Raw genomic sequence first — 19127 nt, 5'->3', positions numbered from 1 at the left:
AACAAAGAAAATGTCATTTCTTCTGGTCCCAAAGCGGCCACTTACAAGGGTAAAGGTGATTTGATGGGATTTGTTGGAATTTATCTTAATCCTCCAATTACGACACCAATCTTCGAGGGCTGTGATATGGGATTGGAGATGATTCAATTAATTAAACTTAAATAAATTAAGCGAATTGATTGTCTGGCAAATATTTATAAAGTAGTGGTATTTGACCTGAAATTACAATTGTGATAATTATGGATATACAGATTGTTCACATTAGCACGGTATCTTGATTTTTTAGGAGGTGAAGGAATAAAATGAAATAACGGAAGATGATTGGCGAATAGAGACGGGGAGAGAATTCCAAGAGGAGGTATTCGTTTAACTTCCTCCTGGAATTATCTTCTGAGGATTTTCTGAAGGATGCGGTTCTCTGAGAGGGAATCTATAAATTAATAGTGTGGGATCTAGTACATAATGAGTGTATGGATATATGCAGAATGAGGAGCTTGTAGGGTATAGGTTTGATTCCCACCTGTATGGGTAAGCTTTTATTTCGTGTCGGTCCCACGAACGTAAGAAATCCTGCTTAGATAAATGTTGCATCACCCTCTTCTAATATTGCTTCTAATCTCAAACAGTTCTTTCGCCTGTAAGAATAAGTTCCTCACCTTGCCCAGATGTGATTAATTTATTTGTATTAATTTTACTCTGATTGCACTTAGTTGATTAATTCATACAGTAATTAGTACGTTTTAATTAACAAAATACATAATTGCCAACTATTACATAATATGACCCCTTTGCATTAATCACTTGCAAATCTATCTTAACATAAAATCTTGTTCTTTTTTTTGTTTTGTTTTTTTGTCGTAACCCACATGAGTCAAATCATGATAAATAGTTCCTTCATTTCAAATGAACTCATGACGTCGGTTTATATCATACTGTAATTATATAATTTGATATATTTAAAATAGAGTTATGATATGATATTATTATATACTTTTTTTTATTTTTTTAACTAAAACAGTTAACTGTAACCCGGTCAGGGTTTGATCAAGATCGTTAAAGTCATTTTTGAGAAAATGAGGGGGAAAAAATTAAAATCTGTAATATAAAAAGCACTTCCAGGAACTCGATTTTGGCAAATAAATTACTCTAGACATAAAAAAAAAACCTATTACCTCGCTACCGTTTTGCAATGGTTAAAAACAAGTTTTTATCGTCATAACAAACTTGGAATTGTGAATTTTCTACTTTCATTAACTATCAAATTCTACCATAATTTATATTTATCTATTATGTTATTGAGTGTTATCCATAATCGATGGTTATTTAATTATTTAAAAGTTAAATATTGAATTTTAGTTTAGTTAAAAATAAAGGTATTTAAGCAGAAGATTATTATAAAAGTCCCCATTAAGCACTGTTGAACTATTCATTGAGAATAAGATGGACTTGTTAATGCATTTTTCGGTTGCCTATAAAAGAGCCATGTAACCATTTTAATTGTTGGGTTTACCCCAATCGGCAAGGTCTCCTGGTCCCTACGTCAAGAAAATGATGGAGAAAATCAGTAAAAATAAACAAATAAATTAAACTTATTTATTTGTGCCGACGTTTCGAACTGAATTTCAGCTCTCGGACGAAAATTCTATTAAAATGTTGTTCTCTTTATAAGCACCTGGCTCACAATTTGGAACAATAGATTTTTTTACTTAAATGCCAGTCCAGAAATCTTTTTCCTAAATCTACGGATGACTCTCTTAAACATAACTGAAGCTCTTAATTCTAAACTCTGGTCTTCCAAATTCAAGAAATCTTTACTCAATTTGAGGATCCGCGAAACTATACAACGCATCCATCTTGACTTTTAACGGAACTTTTTCGAGTCCCTGATTAAGACCTGAAATTAAGGTCGAAACGTCGGCATAAAGAAGTTCGGTTTATTTGTGTATTTTTGCTGACTGCACCACCGACCATCTTCTCCTCATATTAATATACGGTCAATTATTGACACCTTATTAGAAGATTGTTAGTTGACCGTGTGTGATAGTTGTAGAAATATGATTCAGATGGAAGTTAAACAAGGTACATAATTAGCAGAAAAAACTACTTATTAGTAACTGACGTTTCGCTCCACTTTGCAGGGAAATTTAAGGTAATTTTGGATCATTAGGGGAAAATTAAGTCTTATACCCTACTTGATTCCTTGACGATCTCACTCAGAAGTTAAATATTTAAGGTCTTTATTTCTAAACCAATTTATGGTTACATCTTCAAATTGTTTATTGATCTATAGTTTCCACATTTTCTATATCCCCAAAATATAGTTATACTCAAGTGGACTAATAAGATGATAGTGGGATAGAGAACAAGCATCCTTTACTCAAAGAAGGCTACATGAAAGAGCTAATTGCCGAAATATTCCACCGACTACTTCCAATTACAGAGCGTGTAATCAGTGCTTATGAATATTCGAGTTCTACTACGCATTGCGAAACGATTCGCCTATCTAGTTGGAAATAGCTGGGATCGAAAAAAAATAATAATACATGCCGTTCTCATGAAAACAAAGCCCTATGTGATGTATTTACAAACTATTAACACCTTCTTCGTAGATATAGGAGAGGAACATAAAGAGATTACTTTTATTGTAGAATAAAATGTTACACCATCATCAAAACAAAGGAGGAACTCAGCTGAAGGATGATGTTACTTTCATGTCTTCTGGCTAAATATTAATGAATGAATGATCGTGTTCATAAAGCTGCATAAAATACATAAGAGAAGACTAGGAAGGGGATGATAGATTGGTAGAGGAAGACTTTGTCCAATCAAATTTTGTGTAGGTAAGAGGTGTGGTCAGGAGAAGTTACTTATTTTGTTATCTTATAAGAGGAGGGAATTTTAAAGAAAAGAGACTTATGACCATTATGACATACTATCAGAGGAGAGAGAATGCGAAGTGTAGGTGCGGTCCAGAAAGAGGGATGGGAATTTTATAACTTTGAGGGAACGGACATCATATGTTAATTATAAAATAGTTAGACAAATAGGGCATCTGGTGGAATGACAACTTTGGCCTGATGGCCACTTCTTGCCTTCAGTTGTGATAATGTAGAAATATATGATTTGGTGAAGGAAACAAAGAAAATGTCATTTCTTCTGGTCCCAAAGCGACCACTTACGTAAATCACAATAGGTTTCTTAGAAAAAACTATATGGTAAATAACAACAGCTGTTACAAAGAAGGTACGACCGGACGACGGCGATGGTCTCTTAGTTACTAATATAGTTCAATGAGCCTATTAAATTAACCTCACCCCCCTTCTAGGCAAAAATAACGCAAAAGAGTGAGGATTAAGCCACGCCCCTTGAAGGCAGACCCGAATTGAGCCAGCGTAAAAGAGCTTACTCTAAATTTAAAAGAGGAACGTTGCGCCAAGCAGGTTGGAGAATTGTACGAGAGGAAAAGATTAAAAATGGGTGCTAGTAAGACCCAGACCATTCTTATAAGAGGAATAACGGTCCACCGTATTAATATAATAATCAGAAAAACAAGAAAACGCCCAAGTGAGGAAGTCACTTACCTTGGCGTATAATTTGGAAGATACTTCAACGTAACGCTTGCGTTACCATGGAGACAAGGTAGCCCAATACTTGAACGGGCTTAGTCCTGTGGAGGGCGCCTTCTGGGGACTCAGATACCCAGCGACAAAGACAAAAATAAAAAGGAGTGGTCGTGTGAAGTAAAGCTCCTCCTACCTGGCACCAAAATCTTTCGCACTTACATAAAAAAATATTGGTGACAATCCAATGGACGCCTTTGCTTCGAGTCACCAAGATATACAGGAGTGTATAACATGAGTTTGTACAAGTGTTAGTAGGATGGGTGCCTCTCCAATTCCTCAATATAACTTTCTGCTGAACACATGGTCATGGACTGCACCACCTTTAATGCACTACGGGCCAGACTGCTGAAGGGCACCGGACTCTACACCCTCAAGAAGGAAAACATCCCTCAGTAAAACTGCCTGTGTTACGAGGAATTTGTATTTTGGTTGGAAACCTATTGTTGGACCATCCCACTTCAATCTTGTTCGAAGAAGACCTGCTCTGGCAGGCCACCGGGAGAAAGAGCCGTAGAGAATAAACCTTGTAGCCGAAAATTTAACATTGTAAATTGATTTGTTAGCAGTAGTTAGATAGCATGCATGTGTTACATCGAACTACTGCTACATACCTATATTAGGCAAAGGCCATTCAGCTATTTATTTCAAAAGACAGAGAAAGATAGAACTAAATGAATAAAACCTTATATAACGCGATCCTTCAGTTACGAACTACGCCGACCCCTTGTGGAGAACAAGTGTATCCAATCAAATATTTATCAGTTCATTGTTACAAAAACCTAAAAAATATCACTGAATGATTAGTAAAATAACTCTTTTCATTATTTAATGACCGTTATTTTTCGTATAAAGAATTATTAATAATTAGAATTAATATATAAGAAAATATATCTGTACCTCCGGCTTAAAATAAACCTTATCACATTAACTTTAAATATCGGTTTGAACCGGAATTGCTACAAATAACTGTGCATTTTAAAAACGTTCTTGTTTTAATTTATACTTGTTCTTAGGAACTTTTGGAAACAGTCTATAAAAGAACTTTTTTGTTCAACATTCATAATTAAATTTCAATTACTCTTTTGCACCCTGGTTTCAAAAAATATGTTCCTGCGAATAAAATTATAGTTAGTTCAAAAATTATGATTTCTATTAGTTATTTTTCAAAAATTGTTTATAATGTTTGTTGTATTCATTATATTATTTTAAGGAAAAAATAAAGCCTTTCATACTTCTTTAAATCTTCATTAAAATGAAACACTTGGTGCTTCCTAGTTCATCTTCAACCTTCAATATAACAGACAATCCACATTGAAAAAAATAATTAAAATAATATAATCTCTAGTCACATTTCCACCCTAATATACAATATTTATACAATCGACCTAAGGATCCCTGAGCCCACTCTATCCCCCACGTGTGAGGGGTAGAGCAGAGCTCAAGAGATCCCAGCGCATCCCTCTCACTGCATCACTGGTAGTGAGCCAGTGGAGGCTGAGCAAGTGTGCTAAAGCCGCAAACACTCAACTTGAGTGGAGAATCTGACCATTGCCAAAACTCCAATTGTCCATTTTCATTTTAATAAGTCTCTTGGCCACAGCCGTTTCAACCTTCTAGGTGGGCTGTAGGGATGGGTGGAACTAGATAAGGTTTGAACCAAAGGATTAGGATGGTTGGAAAGGTTTATATGGAATTTTGAGAATTTGGTTGGTTTAAGGTCAAGGACAAAAGGGATATGTAGGTCATGGTGTAGTGTTCTGTTGGAAACGTAATAGGGTGCATTAACTATGGTTCTAAGGATTTTGGATTGAAAGGATTGGATACGTTTGATGTTCGACGGTTTAGCTGTTCCCCAAAGTTCAAGTCCGTAGGTCCAGATCGGTCGGAGTATAGTCTTATAAATTAGTAGTTTGTTTTATAATGATGAGAGGTCCGGCTGAGCAGTCGGTATAGTTGGCTGAGAAATAATATTACAGTATTTTTTTGTTTTGTTTTTTAAACTTGTACCCCCCTTTACAATCTGTTTAAGAAATAGTTATTTATGCTTCAGATCAAACAAAAAAATTCTACCACAAAGGTGTAGTTACTGTATAATTTTCCTCAAGTTACAGCGAAGCAGTTTGGACAGATGTTTCCCTCCGAATAAATTAAACTGAATATTTTTAAAAAGTATTTTTACTCCCTTAGAAATGGATTTAGTATCATAGATACTAGTGTCACTAGATTTAGTAGGATGTGAATTTAGAGATTTTTTAAAATTGAAAGTAGTATACATGCATTATAGGATGGAGATAAATTATACTGTTCATATTCATTTTTTTTATATATACAAATTTATACGTTTCCATAATTTTTCAATATTATACATGAATTGTCTGTCATTGTGGATTGAAGATGTGCTAAAAAAACTCAAAACGTTCATTTCACCTTGAAAAAATATACTTGATATTATTCTTAGTATTATATAACTTCATTTTTAGTTTTTTTTTTCTTAATTATATAATTTTACCTACTTATTCAATTACCTATGAATACATTTTATTTTCCACTTCTCTCATCACGTCATTTTATTAATTCCATTCTATAAAATTATTCACTTTATGTCATTCTATTTATATTTTCTTTTTTATATTCTATACTCATTGGTTGTAATTTTGTTCTGTTCTTAGCCCAGATGAAGGCTAGAAACTCTAGCCGAAACGTTGGCACGATTAAATAAGTTACATCAACTTATCTGTGTTTTATTTTGACCGCACCCCTACCATCTTCTCGTATAAGTCATCCACGGTCAACTATCTCTCATAATTATTCTTAGTATTATTTTTTCAAAAACTCGTAATTCCACTTATGGTCGGTTTGGCACATAATCATTTTTACCTAAGAGTAAATTATAAACAGTTTTGTACAAGGAAGATATCATTTTTTTTTTTTAACGGTTTTATTTTATATCTTATTTATATATAAGTCCAAGCGAATTGAACCGAATTTTCTCAGCGAACTTGTTTTTTTATACGCATTTTAACTCCCCTTATAATTGAGGAGCTTTATATGTAAAGTTAATCTATCCAATTCTGAAAAAAATATTTTTTTCGACAAATTATAATTCTAAACCAAAGGCTTATTCAGCTTATTTCAAAATTTAAATGTTCTCCTGTCAAAGAAGATGTTATAAATCAACACTTTCTCATATAACAATTTTTAAATGACAAGTTTTCAAAAGTACAGTGTGATTTCGGTAATCCAAACAGTAACCTGAACTTGCGTAAAAAAAAAATTACTTCTTTTAGGAAACCTCAGCAGAAAAACTCATTGGTTTTTCAAATAAAAGTGAACCCGGGTAAGGTATAGTAATCACGGAGAAAATCGAAAGCGGAAATTTTAACAATTTCAATATTGGGTAATCTAATATCCTGTAGTATATTCATAATATATTTTGTTGGAATTATAAATACATAATATTTATGGTATAAATCATTTCAGAAATATGTATTGTATAAATATTGTTTGGGAACTCTTTTTTTTTTTTTTTTTTATCACTTTTTAAATAAAGCCATATCAAGAGAATTTCTTATTTTTAAATATAATTTTTTCACTTATAAATGAATAATCTTATGATTTTAAAAAAATTAATTATCGCTTAGGATTAGTGGTGATGTAAAAGAAAACATTTTTTTTTAAACTTCAAACTGTCAAAGTTTCAATAAAATATGTAAAAAAAATATAAAAATAATGCACATTCTTACTGTTGAATTTTTCTACACCATTTTTCCTAATACTTTCTCCAATCCGTACACATCCTTCCAGCAATTAGTTCGGATAACCGAGATTACACAGTAAATACATTTTCAACAGAAAACTTCACGATTGGTGTAACAGATAGCTTTCTATACTCTGAGGGGAAAAATGCTAAGATAAAAGAGTATAATAATGATTAATAATAGTAATAAATTATTATATATAATTATATAGTTATATAATATTGACAATTAATAATAAATTGACATATAATACAACAATGAATTATCTATAAAAAGTAAATACAGCCACTCTTGGAAAGGTGTTATTCAAACATTATTATGGAAGCACCTAATGTAGGTAGATATTTTAATTTTTCAAAGTAAAATTTGATTAGTAACACGTATTTGACTTGAATAAGTTTTTCTTGTTGGATTGTAATATGCCAAAAAAAAAAATCTACTTTTCAAAAGTAGGTTTGATTAACGTACATGTTAACTTATGATTGAAAACTCATCATATATAAAATTAAAGTATGGTAAATATTTGTTGACGTACCTCTTCGACGTGAGATTCGACAGTTGGGACCGATGGCACTGGAGCACTGAGCCGACGGACTGAGGAGGCGGACTGAGGAAGTGGACTGAGCTCAGGCGCTGAAGGCCTCAACTAAGTGAAGGGAGGAGGAGGGGAGGCAGTCTGCACTTACCCGGACGATTCTCTCACGCCCATTCACTTGTTACGAAAAATTGTCGTTCATTTCGAATTTCAATGGACGAGATGCTTATCATCTGATGGAAGGTCGCCCCTCTGTGCCTCTTCAGCGAGGCAGAAATCGCAGCGAACACAATATTAGTGTTACGTGGCCTTTTCTGATGGTTAGCAAAGATAACACTTTTTTTTTTAGTGCATATTCTTTTCTAACAAGCTACACATTCAATAATTCGATACTTGAGTATTAATTTTTTTATAAGAGTAAAGAGTTTGATAAATTTATTTTGCAATAATATATTTATTACCTCGTATTATCTGTCTCTTACAACCAGTTTTTAAACATATTCCTTAGTGAACGTTTAGCAATACTGTCCATACTCTATACCAGTAGTTCACAAAGTGATTACTACAACACCTTGGGATAACTAGCATATGACAGGGGTGCAGCAAGTGAATGTCACTCTTAAAATACTACAAAAAAAAATAAAAATAGCAATTATAAATAGAGCTTACTTTGCATTGTTTTTTTTTTAAAACAATAGTTCCCAACCGGTGTTCGGGGACCATAGGTGGACTGAAATATAAAATAAAAGATGGGATGAAGAATTAAATACTCCTTATTACATATCTCTCAGAAGTTAAAGTTGAGTTTCCCAGCTTAAAATGTCGACTAACAAGCATTAATTTTATTTTTTCTCATATTCACACATTTCTAACATTATTAAACTTCGACAGTAGGAGGGGAGGAGAAGAAGGCATACCCAACTTTCCTTCAAAGCTAAAGTGAATCTAAAAAGTGGGAAGTTAGCTACGCCCCCGGAGCTAATGTTTACGATGAAGTTAATAGGAATTTCTGCCGTTGTAATCTATACCAGTGGTATTCATGATGTGTTAAATGTAAAATGTTTTACCATGTTAGATGTTATAAGTATAGGATTGTGAGCAGCCCTATTTAAGGTCATGTTAAATGTTAAAGCTATAAGAGCTCCTTGCGGATTTTCTGAGCAACTTGTTTTATAACCTTTCTTTCCAAAATTTGTTGATCTTTTAACCTGTGAGGAAGAGAATCAAGATGAGCTAATTGACAACTGTCATTACATTATTACTTTATTAATAATAAAAACACCCAAAATAATAATAACCAATACTACGAGCAAGTAATCTAGAACAATAACATACAAAATGGTGACGAGCTCAGCTGGTCTGTTGCATGACGTCATTCACCATTTTAAAAACCTAGTAACAGACTCTCAACCATGATATATGTTATATTTTTTTAACATGGTAAAAGAATCATCATTTCTCCATTTAACATGAGTTTTTCCAATTTAGCACGCTTTAACATGTTAAACTAAAGATCATGAATACCCCTACTGAAACAGAACAGAAGGCAGCCAGTGATTGGCTCTGACTCCCTGGAGGCCTGCCTTCCGGCCTCACTTTTCCTCGCTGCACTTTAAATATCCTGTATTATCAACACATGTAGTTTTTTATTAAAACTTTATTATAGAAGTATTTTTTTTTTTTTTTCCGGCCAAGACTCCCCATTGGAGTCCTATACTGCCTAACCATGGTTGGGGGTCAAAGTTCTTCATTTTGTGGGACCGCCACTCAATGAAAAAAAGTCAACGTTAACAAGTAACCTCTAAGGATAATTATTATTTATAGTATCGCCACTTCTTTTAAATTAAATAATTTAAAATAAAATAATGAAAACAAACGTGTTTCTGTAAAAACAAAAATATATTTATTTATTTTTAACAAAAAATCTTATATATTTACTAAAAATTGAGAAGACATGTCTTTTGCTTTAAGTTGAGTACCACATGAATTCTGGTAAATAAGATACTGGGAAATTCCCCTCGTCTTTTATTTCCCTATTTAGACGATTCCCGTAATCCGATGTTTGTGCATTCGCTAAATTCTTTGGATCAACAAAATATTTATCTGATAAATAAATCAAATGGTATCCTTATTAAGTCTCAACACTCCTTATTACATCAATAGTCCAACGTTTCGCCCAATTCGGCTATCCTCAAGGACAATCAAAACATTTAACAGCTTATTATGTATTCATTTGTAACAATTTAAAAAAAAATATATTATTAATAATATACCATACCTTAAATAAAAATTCACAACTCACATCAAAATTAAAAAAATGTTTTACGGGCTATTTTGGCCAGCAATTACAAGTCAAAATTTGTTTCATAATCACCCTTAATATGAGCCCTTAATATAAGTCAAAATCACTCTGAAAAAAAATTTCAAAGGGTGTTTTTGACTTGCAATTGCTGGCCAAAATAGACCGTAAAACATTTTTTTAATTTTGATGTGAGGTGTGAATTTGTATTCAAGGTATGCCATATTATTAATAATAATCTTATTTTTTAAAAATTGTTTCAAATGAATACATAAAAAGCTGTTAAATTTTTAGATATGTTTAGATTGTCCTTGAGGATGGCCGAATTGACCGAAACGTTGGACTATTGATATAATAAAGAGTATTAAGGCTCAACAAGGATACCATTTGATTTATTTAATATATAAATACCAGTCTCAAAAATTTGAATAAATTATATATAAAATATTTATGATTACAGCCCATCCTATATAAATTCATGTATCCTTTCAATGAAACTCATACAACTACACTACTCGGATGTATTCTTCTTTTAGTACAAGAGCCGGGAAGAAAAAAAGGCAGTTATCTCACCCCAATTTTTTATTAATTTAATGAAAACTAGGTATAATTACTAGTCAAAATTGATGAGTCTGCAAAGTATAGGTAGGGGGAATAAAAAATGGCGGCTGTTAAAAAACCTTTAAAAAACACTATTTTTTTATTCGGAGCTCTATATCTTAAAAACTACCAACTACACTAGAAAATCTAAGAAAACATTATTTAAAGAAGAGTAAATTTGCTAAAATATTAGCCCTAAAAGAGCTATTTATGTCCAATGGATCTCGAGATATAGCTTTTTAAAAAGCAAAATTTCTTACAAATCTACTGAAAGATTAGTAGTTAGTTAACTTATTTTGAGAATTCTATATCTCAGGAACTATGTGGCGTACAGATGTCTATTAGCACTCAAATTAAAGCTAGTTAAATTTACTACAAAATAGTTAAATTATATACAAAATATCTTTATCTTTGTAGGAGTAGTAGTTTTTATCATATTTGACAAAATAAACTCACAAAATGTTATTTGCTAGTTGTTCGTATAAAATGTTGGATTTTTTAAAAAATATATCTCTAGATCCATAAGACGCACATATCTGTCTGCCAACACTCAAAATAAAGAAAATTTAGCTTACTATAAAGAAGTTTATAACACTTATCTTCGTAGGGGTAGTAGTTTTTATGATATTCACATATCAATATGAATTTGCCAAATGAAAATTTGTCCGAACAACAACAAATCAATTTATTTTAGCAAATTTAATGTAAGCTATTACTCCTACGAAGATAAACATCATAAACATAAAGTTGTTCATAAACAACTTTATAGCTCATCAAACTAGCTTTAATTTGAGTGCTAATAGACATCTGTACGTCAAATGGTTTTTGAGACATAAACTTTTCAAAATAAATTCACTAACTACTGATCTTTCAGTACATTTTTATGAAATGTTACTTTTTAAAAAGCTATATCTCGAAAACTATTTAACGTAAATAACTCTATTAGGGCTCATATTTATTAGCAAATTTACTCTTCTTTAAATGGCCTTCTCTTAGGTTTTCTTGTGTTGTTGCTACTTTTTAACATATAGAGCTCCAAATGAAAAAAAAAAATTTTTATCGCTTTGAAACAGCCGCCATTTTTTATTGCCCCTACCTATACTTGGCAGACTCAACAATTTTGACTATTAATTATACATAGTTTTCATTAAAGTAATCAAAAATTTGGGTGAGATAACTGCCTTTTTTCTCCTCTTGGGCTCTTGTACTATTTCGATTACTTCTGACAGTGTGGAGTCTGATCTGTCCTAAACTAATTCCAAAAAACATTCATTAGTTTCTCTGCAAATCCATCCGAAAACCCATTGTTGAGGAAAAACTCGTCCTGCGTTATTTCATAAATAAACTTTCGTCAACAATTCACCCTCCCTCATTGAGGAATGATTATTATTCAAAATTAATTAATTATATCATTATTGAATAAGTTTTGAAGGCTGTAGAACGCATCATGACTCTTAGTGACGATTTCGGCCTTTCAAAAACAACTATGAGTTGGTTCTATAGAATAAATAAATGGTGTTGAGGCAATAGAATATTCCGTATTTTTATTAATAAATATACCGAATTTCAAACAATATACCAAGCTAACTCATAAATTAGCATGAATTTTTTAGGCAGATTTATATATAAATATATATAAAGCTATCCAAAAAAAATAGCTTTATATTAATAATTCGACTTTGGAAAACAACGGAAAATGCGATTAAAATGAAAATTAAATTATCAATTCTAATTAATTTTTTATTTATTCGATGACGCCTTCCTTCAGAAAAATATCGAAGTAATATTAATTAGGCTTTATAGCAACAGAGCGAAAAAAAATTAAGAACCAAAGAATCAACAAACAATAAAACAAAATTATCATTACTAAGTGTTTTTTAATGTCAATGAATTTTAAAAATGATTTTAAAAAACGTAATAATACAAAGTATGGGAGTGGGTAGCTCATTTATAAGGCACTGTGCTACCCTCTTATAAGACTATACCCGGGTCCTAATCTTGCTGTGCCATATAATTGTTTTCTGTTTCACTGTAGCCGTGAGTCTGTCCTGTGGAGTCAGGGTCTGAAATTAGGGATTGGTTTGATATTGCAGAGAATCCAGGAATTTCTCCTGATAAATTGCGGGACCGCTGGGACATCAAATGCGTGAGTGGAGGGCCAGTGGTCCTTGCTTAGCTTCGGAAGGGTTCAGATGTGACAGTTCTGGGCTCTACTGGGGACTGCTCATGAGTCCACACTCCTGGAAGAAGAAGCCTGAAGTCTTTCGAGTCTTGGAGTCATTACTTATAATTCACACATTCACAACACTAATATTTCTACTAACATACCTTATAATTGATTTGTCCAATTAATTAAAATTTGTTTTTCCTATTGCAGGCTAATTCCTTAAACAAATTATCTTTAAAACCAATTTATTTATCAATTGGAGAAGATGGTCGGAGGGTGCGGTCAGCAAAAAGAACAAAAATAAACAAAAAATTATTTTTATTCATGCCGACGTTTCGACCTGAGAAAATTATTATATATTTAATATTGATACAAAAATAATTTGTAACTATATAACTATTTTAGAAAAAATTAAATGAAAATTTGTGACGTTAATTGATAAATACTATTGTAAGGAGGTGTAATTAGTTGATCGTAGATTAATAATTGGAGCAGATGGTCGGGGGGTGCGGTCAGCAAAAAGAACATTAATAAACAAAAACATATTTCATTATTAACACACACAATTTTGATCCAAATATACGTTCAACTTTTATTTTCATAAACTCTCCAACGTTTCGGCCCTCAGGCCATTTTCGAGGTGACAACCTCAAATATTGATGTCATGTTCTTTAAAATCTTTACTGCAGGCTTATTGCCCATGTCATATATAACTTTTTATATTTTAAATCTAAAACTTTTTCACATAAATAATCTTCTCTTTTTCCACTTAGAAACATCATTTATAACAGAACCTACCTTCAACAGTTCAACAGTCTATTGATAATTTATTTAATATCTAAAAACATTTTTATTTCCGATTTACACTTTACTGTAAATTAAATTAAAATTTGTATTGTACTTTGCACCCAAAATATTCAGGTAAATAAAAACATCTGACAATTGTCTTTTGTTATTTACTGGTCTAATAATTAATGTTAACGATGACCACAACGTAATAATTTGTTTTGTTTTTCTATTATTGCTATACCGCCTTATAAAATTATAAAGTTTGTTTTATTTGTTTATTTCTATATAATTTTCAAAACATTCTCAATTCATATTTTTATGAAATGCAATGTTCTCAAGTTATATTGAAATTATTCACATTCCAACATTCTCACACGAGATGCTGCTTTTTATGAAGTCAAATCAGCATGGAAAACATACAGCTGAAAACTATAGAATAATAAATAATTTTGTATTGTGTAGAGAAATTAATTATAGAAAAATAATAAGGTGGCTGTCCAAAGATGATTGATAGTAAGGTGGTAATTTTATAAATTAATTTTGATTACAAATCGCTATTGAAATTTTATTTATTTATTTTTTAACAAAATTTTGAGAAAGTGATACCTACACACTCAGCTTTTTTTCTCTTTCTTGATAAATGACCGTAGGAAACATCTAATGGTCCGCCATTTTGAAACGAAAAATTGGTTAATATTGATGAGTTCCGAGGATAGTTTTGGAGAAACGTTGCGGAAGGTGAACAGAAATATTTTGGTTTAATTTCAGATGGACCTTATCACATTTTGATTTTGTTTTTATAAACACAAAACCTTAAAATTTGAGAGGGTGTTAATTTTTTTCCTTGGTCGATTACAAAGATACCTTCTTAAAAAAAACCGAACAGGTCGTATTTGAAAATAAATCAAAAGTAATATTTTTTTCCCTAAGCCCCATGCTAAAGCTAAGTGTTTAGTGTTCGATATAAGGCGGTGATGAAAATGGGTTAAATAGATTTTTTTTAAACGCATTTTAAGAGGATATTAGGGAAATTATTGTATATAAGAAAATGTTATTATGTTTGCTGTCTGATAACGGAGCCCACCAGTATTCTTCATATCAGCAATAAGTTGTTGCCAGTCACGTTAGAGGTTTTTGCCACCTTTGTGGATCTACAATAGGTTTTAATGCTTGGAATAGTGAGTAAGTACATTAATCAAGACTATAAAAGAATTTTATGTGCTTCCATGGGATGAATTCCGTCGTATGAAGGTCAGTTTTTGTTCTTTGTAATGAAGTACACTTCACAATACATCTCAGAATACTACTCTGAAATTGGTTGTTCAAGAAACTGAGATTCTTCGTTGTTGTGGTTGCATTATTATTCCGTATAGATGCTCCGTAGAGGAGGACCGATTAAAGTATACTTTTGTAAATCATTAATTTGAGACGAAGAAAAAGGTTAGGAAATGTTAGCAAGTGATTAATGATTGTTTCATTTATGCTTAAAAACCTCGAAAAAATCTCGGCAGTGGGATAAAAAAATTCAAAGGTCCTCTCTCAAATAATCAATACAATTTATAAACAATCTTCCATTCCTCTAATTAAATTACAGATGTTTAAGAGGTGACCCAAAACTTAAAATCTATGAAAAAAAAATGGCGGATTTGGAAAACAGATATATAGATTGAGCATAATAAATGGTTTACATAAGTTTTCTTACTTTAAATAGTTGGTTTATTTGTCTATTTGCCTTTTGTTTAGTTAATTACCTCTTACTCTTATTTAAAAACTACAGTTAGATGCATGTTCCAGAATAACTGGCTATAATTAGCCTCAAAGAAGAAACAATTATTTCAAATCTAAATAAAATCATTGATCATGTTAAGGTCATTCATTTTAATTTCTTCTTATTCGTATCCTCTTCAAGGCACTTTATCTCCCAAAAAGTCATGACACATGCCCAAAGAAATTTTATTCACTCCTCACGTATACAATAAAAATTAATCCATTTATTTTGTTAAACTAGAACGGCCATAAATAAGTGCATTGGAGTTTTTCCTCGTTTTATAGCATGAAAGTCCTCTCAACTCGAGACCAGACAAAATTATGGTTCAACTGAAGAATCCATAACCCAGTATAAATGTGCGCAAAAGCCTTCAAAAACGTAATTTTCCGAACTTGTCAATTTGAAGTATATATTACTACACTTGGATAACGAAGATTCCGTTTAAAATCTACCAAATTAGATTCATTTAAATTTAAATGAAAATAAGTTAAAGTGTTCCCCAGGAAAATGTAAACAATAATGACAGTCACTTTAATTTATTACTGCAAAAACTATAAAATAAATTAATAACAGGAAAGGACGGTACCGTAGGAATTTAATTTATTACTGCAAAAACTAAATTCCTACAGTACCGTCCTTTCCTGTTATTATTTTTTTTTATCAGGAATTTAAATTTAAGATATATACGTTCACAGGTAAATGGTAATTAGATTAAGAAAAATTACAATATTAAAGATCTTGTGTGCCATTTCTCTAATTTCATGACTAATGAATGATGAACATCGATTCTCTTATAGAAAAATAATAAGGTGGCTGTCCAAAGATGATTGATAGTAAGGTGGTAATTTTATAAATTAATTTTGATTACAAATCGCTATTGAAATTTTATTTATTTATTTTTTAACAAAATTTTGAGAAAGTGATACCTACACACTCAGCTTTTTTTCTCTTTCTTGATAAATGACCGTAGGAAACATCTAATGGTCCGCCATTTTGAAACGAAAAATTGGTTAATATTGATGAGTTCCGAGGATAGTTTTGGAGAAACGTTGCGGAAGGTGAACAGAAATATTTTGGTTTAATTTCAGATGGACCTTATCACATTTTGATTTTGTTTTTATAAACACAAAACCTTAAAATTTGAGAGGGTGTTAATTTTTTTCCTTGGTCGATTACAAAGATACCTTCTTAAAAAAAACCGAACAGGTCGTATTTGAAAATAAATCAAAAGTAATATTTTTTTCCCTAAGCCCCATGCTAAAGCTAAGTGTTTAGTGTTCGATATAAGGCGGTGATGAAAATGGGTTAAATAGATTTTTTTTAAACGCATTTTAAGAGGATATTAGGGAAATTATTGTATATAAGAAAATGTTATTATGTTTGCTGTCTGATAACGGAGCCCACCAGTATTCTTCATATCAGCAATAAGTTGTTGCCAGTCACGTTAGAGGTTTTTGCCACCTTTGTGGATCTACAATAGGTTTTAATGCTTGGAATAGTGAGTAAGTACATTAATCAAGACTATAAAAGAATTTTATGTGCTTCCATGGGATGAATTCCGTCGTATGAAGGTCAGTTTTTGTTCTTTGTAATGAAGTACACTTCACAATACATCTCAGAATACTACTCTGAAATTGGTTGTTCAAGAAACTGAGATTCTTCGTTGTTGTGGTTGCATTATTATTCCGTATAGATGCTCCGTAGAGGAGGACCGATTAAAGTATACTTTTGTAAATCATTAATTTGAGACGAAGAAAAAGGTTAGGAAATGTTAGCAAGTGATTAATGATTGTTTCATTTATGCTTAAAAACCTCGAAAAAATCTCGGCAGTGGGATAAAAAAATTCAAAGGTCCTCTCTCAAATAATCAATACAATTTATAAACAATCTTCCATTCCTCTAATTAAATTACAGATGTTTAAGAGGTGACCCAAAACTTAAAATCTATGAAAAAAAAATGGCGGATTTGGAAAACAGATATATAGATTGAGCATAATAAATGGTTTACATAAGTTTTCTTACTTTAAATAGTTGGTTTATTTGTCTATTTGCCTTTTGTTTAGTTAATTACCTCTTACTCTTATTTATAAACTACAGTTAGATGCATGTTCCAGAATAACTGGCTATAATTAGCCTCAAAGAAGAAACAATTATTTCAAATCTAAATACAATCATTGATCATGTTAAAGTCATTCATTTTAATTTCTTCTTATTCGTATCCTCTTCAAGGCACCTTATCTCCCAAAAAGTCATGACACATGCCCAAAGAAATTTTATTCACTCCTCACGTATACAATAAAAATTAATCCATTTATTTTGTTAAACTAGAACGGCCATAAATAAGTGCATTGGAGTTTTTCCTCGTTTTATAGCATGAAAGTCCTCTCAACTCGAGACCAGATAAAATTATGGTTCAACTGAAGAATCCATAACCCAGTATAAATGTGCGCAAAAGCCTTCAAAAACGTAATTTTCCGAACTTATCAATTTGAAGTATATATTACTACACTTGGATAACGAAGATTCCGTTTAAAATCTACCAAATTAGATTCATTTAAATTTAAATGAAAATAAGTTAAAGTGTTCCCCAGGAAAATGTAAACAATAATGACAGTCACTTTAATTTATTACTGCAAAAACTATAAAATAAATTAATAACAGGAAAGGACGGTACCGTAGGAATTTAATTTATTACTGCAAAAACTAAATTCCTACAGTACCGTCCTTTCCTGTTATTATTTTTTTTTATCAGGAATTTAAATTTAAGATATATACGTTCACAGGTAAATGGTAATTAGATTAAGAAAAATTACAATATTAAAGATCTTGTGTGCCATTTCTCTAATTTCATGACTAATGAATGATGAACATCGATTCTCATAAAGACATACGTTTAATCAAACGGGAAGAACTAACAGACGTTTTTAGTACTTAATTGAGAAAAACACTACATTATTTCAAGAGAAAAATTAAAAAAATGAAAATTGCTAAACTGACAAGTGGAGACACGTAAATCAACTTCTCTTTCACTTCAATTTAGGTAAGAGATGAAAATACTATTCCTCTCTTTTTTATGGAAGATTTAGGACATGGAAAAAGTTTAATGATGTCTTGTTTATTAATTTCACAAATATTAGCGTTCTGGACTAATAATTAATTACTCTTGTTATTGCTAAGGGATTCTTTTAGTGATTATTGCAAGTAAATCAAATATTTGTCCCTCCATCGGGCATCCTAATCACTCTTTGGCGCTTCAAGAATTTTCATTTAGAAAAAGTATTGGCTAATAAATCATTTTTCATCTTTGTACTCACAGAAGTTTTTTTTTTAAAAAAAAGATAAGCATATACTTAAAGAGGTTCTGAATTACTATAATACTATGTAAGATAAAAAATATAAGTCTTATCAGTATTGACATTGTTAAGAACTAGGGAGTGATCACCATAAAAATTATCACACACATTTCATTCTCTTATTATGTTTTATATTAATACCTGAAAGAATGGCAACCCGGCAATAAAGCAAGTTTGTAGCCATTCACTTTTAGTATATCGCCTTGAATAGGATGAGATGAAGCACCTTCATATT

The 19127-nt window shown here is 31.3% G+C and overlaps 1 protein-coding gene across 1 annotated transcript in view; it reads right to left on the bottom strand.

Annotated features, from left to right (window-relative positions):
* LOC106681015 (putative inorganic phosphate cotransporter) overlaps positions 1–8075 on the bottom strand; it is a 75918-nt gene extending 67843 nt beyond the window's left edge. Inside the window, exon 1 of the mRNA XM_067053423.1 lies at positions 7917–8075. The gene's annotated coding sequence lies outside the window, so the exon portion shown is untranslated. The remainder of the gene's footprint in view (positions 1–7916) is intronic.
* Between the last annotated feature and the right edge of the window lie 11052 nt (positions 8076–19127).

Source organism: Halyomorpha halys, unplaced genomic scaffold, assembly GCF_000696795.3.
Source record: "Halyomorpha halys isolate HHAL.00 unplaced genomic scaffold, Hhal_1.1 Scaffold304.1, whole genome shotgun sequence".
NCBI lineage: Eukaryota > Metazoa > Arthropoda > Insecta > Hemiptera > Pentatomidae > Halyomorpha > Halyomorpha halys.
The sequence above is the reverse complement of the archived record's forward strand: the minus strand, read 5'-3'. Positions and strand labels throughout refer to the sequence as shown.